Raw genomic sequence first — 8,716 nt, 5'->3', positions numbered from 1 at the left:
TTTTGAACTTGTTGTGTGCATTTTGAACTAATTTTGAACTAATTTGGCACTTGTTTTTTTATTTTTTTTAATATTGAATGAATTTTGTACTCTATATTTGAACGTATTTATAGTCTTAGGCTCCATTTGGTAATCACATTAGTATTTATGAAAATATTTTTTTTTGAAAACCAAATGGAGCCTAAGCCATTTTTTAACTCCGCCAATGCAACTCCTTGCATTGCCGGTCCCAAGCTCGGGTAAAGGAGGGAGAAGGGCTTTAAAATGAATCGTCAACTATGGAGGAGATCCTAAAAATGCAGTGAGTATCTCTGGTTTTATGATTTTACTTGTACATTCCTGTATTGATTACTCAAGCATGATGGTTATGCTTATTCTTTCAGGTGGATGTTGCATGTGGGAGGGTTGGAGCAGCATATTTCAGATTCAAGCATCTGGTACGTCTCTTATCAAGAATGCACATGTGTAGTTCATTAAACTATACATTATGTGATATCGTGTGCATGATATCTATGTTGTAATTTCCCTCATGTATTTTTCTTAAAATCCATGTTTATTCATGATTCTCATGCATTGACATGGATTTGGGCAAAAAAAGATCGAAATGAAAATTTTAAGAAAACAGGAGAAATTTTCTTTTATAAAGTAAGTATTTGGGGCCAAGTGGTTATGTATTTGCTCCATTAAATTTGCTCGAAATTAATGGAGCAGACCTGTATGTGCGTTGGAGCTATCCGGATGAGCGGGGGTCCCTGGAAGGTGGGAACCGTTGTTATGACCATGATGAAGCTGTCCATTTCCTATGGACAGCGTTGAAGGGGCCTGGCCATTTGGACAGGCCGTGTTTATGTATTTGCTCAAAATTAATGGAGCAGACTCGGATGTGCGTCGGACCTATTCGGATGAGCGGGGGTCCCTGGAAGGAAGGAACCGTTGTTATGACCATGATGAAGCTGTCCATTTTTTATGGACAGCATTGAAAGGGCCTGGCCACTTGTGCCGGATGGCCGTGTTTATATCTATATTTGCAGATACCATACCCTTAACCTAAACCAAAACCTATATCCTAAATCCTAAACCCGAACACATTCTCAAATCCTATAACCTATAACCTAAACCTAAAACCAATAACCAAAACCAAAACCTATAACCTAAACCAAAACCAAAACCTATAGCCTAAACCCGAACCCATTCTCAAATCCAAAAACCTAAAACCTAAACTTAAACCTTAACCTAAACCGTTAACCTATAACCTAAACCTAAACCAAAAGCAAAACCTATAACCTAAACCCGAACCCATTATCAAATCCCAAAACCTATAACCTAAACCAAAACCAAAACCTATAACCTAAACCCGAACCCATTCTCAAATCCCTAAACCTTAACCTATAACCTAACCTAAACCTATACTTATAACCTAAAACTATTCCTAAATCCCAAAACCTATAACCTAAACCTAACCTTTTCCTAAACCTATAAGCTAAACTCAATTCCCTAAAGGTAAACCTACACCTAATCCTAAAACCTATACTTATAACCTAAAACTATTCTCAAATCCCTAAACCTTAACCTATAACCTAACCTAAACCTATACTTATAACCTAAAACTATTCCCAAATCTCAAAACCTATAACCTAAACCTAACCTTTTCCTAAACCTATAAGCTAAACTCAATTCCCTAAAGCTAAACCTACACCTAATCCTAATCTCAACTCCCTAACCTAAACCTAAACATAAACTTGAAAACCCAAACTTAAACCCAATCCCGAACCAGAACCCGATTTCCTAAACCTAAACCATAACCCATTCTGAAATCCAAAAAACTATAACTTAAACCTAAACCAAAACCAAAACTTATAACCTAAACCCAAACCCATTCTTAAATCTCAAAACCTATAACCTAAACCATAACCAAAACTTATAACTTAAACCCGAACCCATTCTCAAATCCCTAAACCTTTAACCTAAACCTAAACCTAAACCTAAACCTTAACCTAAACTTATAACCTATAACCTAAATCAAAACCAAAACCTAAACCTAAAACCTAAACTTATAACCTATAACCTAAAGCAAAACCTATTACCTTTCCCTAAACCTTAACCTAAACCTATAACCTATAACCTAAATCAAAACCAAAACCAAAACCTATAACCTATAACCTAAATCAAAACCAAAACCAAAACCTATAACCTATAACCTAAATCAAAACCAAAACCAAAACCTAAAACCTAAACCTATAACCTATAACCTAAATCAAAACATATAACCAAAACCAAAACCAAAACCTATATCCTAAACCCGAACACATTCTCAAATCCTATAACCTATAACCTAAACCTAACCTTTCCCTAAACCTATAACCTAAACTCAATTCCCTAAACCTAAACCATAGACCTAAACTTAAACCTATAGCCTAAACTCAAATCCATAAACCTTAACCTATAACCTAACTTAAACTTATACTTAAAACCTAAAACTATTCCCAAATCCCAAAACCTAAAACCTAAACCTAACCTTTCCTTAAACCTATAACCTAAACTCAATTCCCTAAAGCTAAACCTACACCTAATCCTAATCTCAACTCCCTAAACTAAACCTAAACCTATACTTGAAAACCCAAACTTAAACCCAATCCCGAACCTGAACCCGATTAATTTCCTAAACCTAAACCATAACCCATTCTCAAATCCAAAAACCTATAACCTAAACCTAAACCAAAACCAAAACTTATAACCTAAACCCGAACCCATTCTCAAATCCCAAAACCTATAACCAAAACCAAAACCAAAACCTATAACCTAAACCCGAACCCATTCTCAAATCCTAAAACCTATAACCTAAACCTAAACCTTAACCTAAACCTATAACCTATTACTAAAACCTATAAACTATAGCCAATAACCTAAACCCGAACCCATTCTCAAATCCCAAAAACTATAACCTAAATCTAAACTTAAACTTAAACCTTAACCTAAACCTATAACCTATAACCGAAATCAAAACAAAAACCAAAACCTAAAACCTAAACCTATAACCTATAATCTAAATAAAAACCTATTACCTTTCCTTAAACCTTAACCTAAACCTATAACCAATAACCTAAATCAAAACCAAAACCAAAACCTAAAACATAAACCTATAACCTATAACCTAAATCAAAACATATTACCTAAATCAAAACCAAAACCTATATCCTAAACACAAACCCATTCTCAAATCCTATAACCTAAACCTAAACCTAAATCTAAACCTAAAACCTATTACCTAAACCAAAACCTATAACCTAAACCCGAACCCATTATCAAATCCCAAAACCTATAACCTAAACCAAAACCAAAACCTATAACCTAAACCCGAACCTATTCTCAAGTCCCTAAACCTAAAACCTAAACCTAAACCTATAACCTAAACTCAAATCCCTAAACCTAAACCTAAACCTAATCCTATAACCTAAACTAAAATCCCTAAACCTTAACTTATAACCTAACCTAAACCTATACTTATAACCTAAAACTATTCTCAAATCCCAAAACCTATAACCTAAACCTAACCTTTCCCTAAACCTATAACCTAAACTCAATTCTCTAAACCTAAACCTATAGCCTAAAATCAAATCCCTAAACCTTAACCAATAACCTAACCTAAACCCATACTTATAACTTAAAACTATTCCCAAATCCCAAAACCTATAACCTAAACCTAACCTTTCCCTAAACATATAAGCTAAACTCAATTCCCTAAAGCTAAACCTACACCTAATTCTAATCTCAACTCCCTAACCTAAACCTAAACCTAAACTTGAAAACCCAAACTTAAACCCAATCCCGAACCTGAACCCGATTTCCTAAACCTAAACCATAACTCATTCTCAAATCCAAAAGCCTATAACCTAAACATAAACCAAAACCAAAACTTATAACCTAAACCCGAACCCATTCTCAAATCCCAAAATCTATAACCTAAACCAAAACCAAAACCTATAACCTAAACCCGAACTCATTCTCAAATTCCAAAGCCTATAACCTAAACCTAAACCTATAACCTATCACCAAAACCTATAACCTATAACCTATAACCAAAACCTATAACTTAAACCCGAACCCATTCTCAAATCCCAAAACCTATAACCTAAACCTAAACTTAAACCTAAACCTTAACCTAAACCTATAACCTATAACCTAAATCAAAACCAAAACCAAAACCTAAAACCTAAACCTATAACCTATAACCTAAATCCAAACCTATTTACCTTTCCCTAAACCTTAACCTAATCCTATAACCTGTAACCTAAATCAAAACCAAAACCAAAACCTAAAACCTAAACCTATAACTTATAACCTAAATCAAAACATATAACCTAAACCAAAACCAAAACTTATATCCTAAACCCGAACCCATTCTCAAATCCTATAACCTAAACCTAAACCTAAACCTAAACCTAAAACCTATAACCTAAACCAAAACCTATAACCTAAACCAAAGCCAAAACTTATAGCCTAAACCCAAATCCATTCTCAAATCCAAAAACCTATAACCTAAACCTAAAACTTAACCTAAACCGTTAACCTATAACCTACATCAAAACCTATAACCTAAAATAAAACCAAAACCTATAACCTAAACTCGAACCCATTATCAAATCCCAAAACCTATAACCTAAACCAAAACTAAAACCTATAACCTAAGACCGAAACCATTCTCAAGTCCTTTAACCTAAAACCTAAACCTAAACCTATAACCTAAACTCAAATCCCTAAACCTAAACCTAAACCAAATCCTATAACCTAAACTCAAATCCCTAAACCTTAACTTATAACCTAACCTAAAACTATTCTCAAATCCCAAAACCTATAACCTAAACTTAACCTTTCCCTATACCTATAACCTAAACTCAAATCCCTAAACCTAAACCTAGACCTAAACCTAAATCTATAACCTAAACTCAAATCCCTAAACCTTAACTTATAACTTAACCTAAACCCATACTTATAACCTAAAATTATTCCGAAATCCCAAAACCTATAACCTAAACCTAACAATTCCCTAAACCTATACGCTAAACTCAATTCTCTAAAGCTAAACCTACACCTAATCCTAATCTCAACTCCCTAACCTAAACCTAAACATAAACTTGAAAACCCAAACTTAAACCCAATCTTGAACCTGAACCCGATTTTCTAAACCTAAACCATAACCCATTCTCAAATCCAATAACTTATAACCAAAACCAAAACTTATAACCTAAACCTGAACCCATTCTCAAATCCCAAAACCTATAACCTAAATCAAAACCAAAACCAAAACCTAAAACCTAAACCTATAACATATAACCTACATCAAAACATATAACCAAAACCAAAACCAAAACCTATATCCTAAAGCTGAACACAGTCTCAAATCCTATAACCTATAACCTAAACCTAAAACCTATAACCTAAACCAAAACCAAAACCTATAGTCTAAACTCGAACCCATTCTCAAATCCAAGAAACCTATAACCTAAACCTAAACCTTAACCTAAACCGCTAACCTATAACCTAAATCAAAACCTATAACCAAAACCAAAACCAAAACCCGAACCCATTATCAAATTCCAAAACCTATAACCTAAACCGAAACAAAAACCTATAACTTAAACCCAAACCCATTCTCAAATCCCAAAACCCAAACCTAAACCTAAACCTAAACCTAAAACCTAAACCAAAACCTATAACCTAAACTCAAATCCCTAAACCTAGACCTAAACCTAAACCTATAGCCTAAACTCAAATCCCTAAACCTTAACCTATAACCTAACCTAAACCAATACTTATAACCTAAAACTATTCCCAAATACCAAAACCTATAACCTAAACCTAACCTTTCCCTAATCCTATAACTAAACTCAATTCCCTAAACCTAAACCTAGACCTAAACCTAAACCTATAGCCTAAACTCAAATCTCTAAACCTTAACCAATAACCTAACCTAAACCTATACTTATAAGCTAAAACTATTCCCAAATCTCAAAACCTATAACCTAAACCTAACCTTTCCCTAAACCTATAACCTAAACTCAATTTCCTAAAGCTAAACCTACACATAATCCTAATCTCAACTCCCTAACCTAAACCTAAACTTAAACTTGAAAACCCAAACTTAAACTCAATCCCGAACCTGAACCCGATTTCCTAAACCTAGGCCATAACCCATTCTCAAAACCAAAAACCTATAACCTAAACCTAAACCAAAACCAAAACTTATAACCTAAACCCGAACCCATTCTCAAATCCCAAAACCTATAACCTAAACCAAAACCAAAACCTATAACCCAAACCCGAACCCATTCTCAAATCCTAAAACCTATAACCTAAACCTAAACCTTAACCTAAACCTATAACCTATCACCTAAACCAAAACCTATAACCTAAACCAAAACCAAAACCTATAACCTATGCCTGACCCCATTCTCAAATCCCAAAACCTGTAACCTAAACCTAAACCATTAACCTAAACCAAAACCTATAACCTAAACCAAAACCAAAACCTATAACCTAAACTTGAACTCATTCTTAAATCCCAAAACCTATAACCTAAACCTAAACCTTAACATAAACCTATAACCTATAACAAAATCAAAACATATAACCTAAACCAAAACCAAAACCTATAACCTAAACCCGAACCCATTCTCAAATTTAAAAACCTATAACCTAAACCAAAACCTGTAACCCAAACCAAAACCTATAACCTAAACCAAAACCAAAACGTATAACCTAAACCCGAACCCATTCTCAAATTCCAAAACCTATAACCTAAACCTAAACTATAACCTAATCCTATGACCTAAATTCAAATCCCTAAACCTTAACCTATAACCTAACCTAAACCTATACATATAACCTAAAACTATTCCCAAATCCCAAAACCTATAACCTAAACCTAACCTTTCCCTAAACCTATAACCTAAACTCAATTTCCTAAACCTAAACCTAGACCTAAACCTAAATCTATATCCTAAACTCAAATCCCTAAACCTTAACTTGTAACCAAACCTAAACCCATACTTATAACCTAAAACTATTCCCAAATCCCAAAACCTATAACCTAAACCTAACCTTTCCCTAAACCTATAAGCTAAACTCAATTCCCTAAAGTTAAACCTACACCTAATCCCAATCTCAACTCCCTAACCTAAACCTAAACATAAACTTGAAAACCCAAACTTAAACTCAATCCCGAACCTGAACCCGATTTCCTAAACCTAAACCATAACCCATTCTGAAATCCAAAAACCTATAACCTAAACCTAAACCAAAACCAAAACTTTTAACCTAAACCCGAATCCATTCTCAAATCCCAAAACCTATAACCTAAATCAAAACCAAAACCAAAACCTAAAACCTAAACCTATAACCTATAACCTATAACCTAAATCAAAATATATAACCAAAACCAAAACCAAAACCTATATCCTAAACCCGAACACAGTCTCAAATCATATAACCTATAACTTAAACCTAAAACCTATAACCTAAACCAAAACCTATAACCTAAACCAAAACCAAAACCTATAGCCTAAACTCGAACCCATTCTCAAATCCAAAAAACCTATAACCTAAACTTAAACCTTAACCTAAACCCTTAACCTATAACCTAAATCAAAACTTATAACCTAAACCAAAACCAAAACCTATAACCTATAACCTAAACCCAAACCCATTATCAAATCCCAAAACCTATAACCTAAACCGAAACCAAAACCTATAACCTAAACCCGAACCCATTCTCAAATCCCAAATCCCAAACCTAAACCTAAACCTAAACCTAAAACCTAAACCAAAACCTATAACCTAAACTCAAACCCCTAAACCTGGACCTAAACCTAAACCTAAACCTATAGCCTAAACTCAAATCCCTAAACCTTAACCTATAACCTAACCTAAACCTATACTTATAACCTAAAACTATTCCCAAATCCCAAAACATATAACCTAAACCTAACCTTTTCTTAAACCTTTAACCTAAACTCAATTCCCTAAACCTAAACCTAGACCTAAACCTAAACCTATAGCCAAAACTCAAATCCCTAAACCTTAACCTATAACCTAACCTAAACCTATACTTATAACCTAAAACTATTCCCAAATCTCAAAACCTATAACCTAAACCTAACCTTTCCCTAAACCTATAACCTAAACTCAATTCCCTAAAGCTAAACCTGCACCTAATCCTAATCTCAACTCCCTAACCTAAACCTAAACTTGAAAATCCAAACTTAAACCCAATCCCGAACCTGAATCCGATTTCCTAAACCTAAACCATAACCCATTCTCAAATCTAAAAACTTATAACCTAAACCTAAACCAAAACCCAAACTTATAACCTAAACCCAAACCCGTTCTCAAATCCCAAAACCTATAACCTAAACCAAAACCAAAACCTATAACCTAAACCCGAACCCATTCTCAAATCCCAAAACCTATAACCTAAACCTAAACCTATAACCTAAACCAAAACTTATAACCTAAACCACAACCAAAACATATAACCTAAACTTGAACTCATTCTCAAATTCCAAAACCTATAACCTAAACCTAAACCTTAACATAAACCTATAACCTATAACCTAATTCAAAACCTATAACCTAAACATAAACCTATAACCTATAACCCAAATCAAAACCTATAACCTAAACCAAAAGCAAAACCTATAACCTAAACCTGAACCCATTC

General features: G+C 33.9%; 1 long non-coding RNA gene across 1 annotated transcript; it reads right to left on the bottom strand.

Moving 5' to 3' along the window:
• Positions 1 to 4,509: 4,509 nt before the first annotated feature.
• LOC131244590 (uncharacterized) lies at positions 4,510 to 7,843 on the bottom strand. Its single transcript, XR_009170411.1, has 3 exons — positions 7,796 to 7,843; positions 5,684 to 5,753; positions 4,510 to 4,554 (listed from the first exon to the last, which is right to left on the bottom strand). It is a non-coding gene; the product is annotated as an uncharacterized LOC131244590 (long non-coding RNA).
• Positions 7,844 to 8,716: the final 873 nt, after the last annotated feature.

Source organism: Magnolia sinica, chromosome 4 (genome assembly GCF_029962835.1).
Source record: "Magnolia sinica isolate HGM2019 chromosome 4, MsV1, whole genome shotgun sequence".
Classification (NCBI taxonomy): Eukaryota; Viridiplantae; Streptophyta; class Magnoliopsida; order Magnoliales; family Magnoliaceae; genus Magnolia; species Magnolia sinica.
The sequence above is the reverse complement of the archived record's forward strand: the minus strand, read 5'-3'. Positions and strand labels throughout refer to the sequence as shown.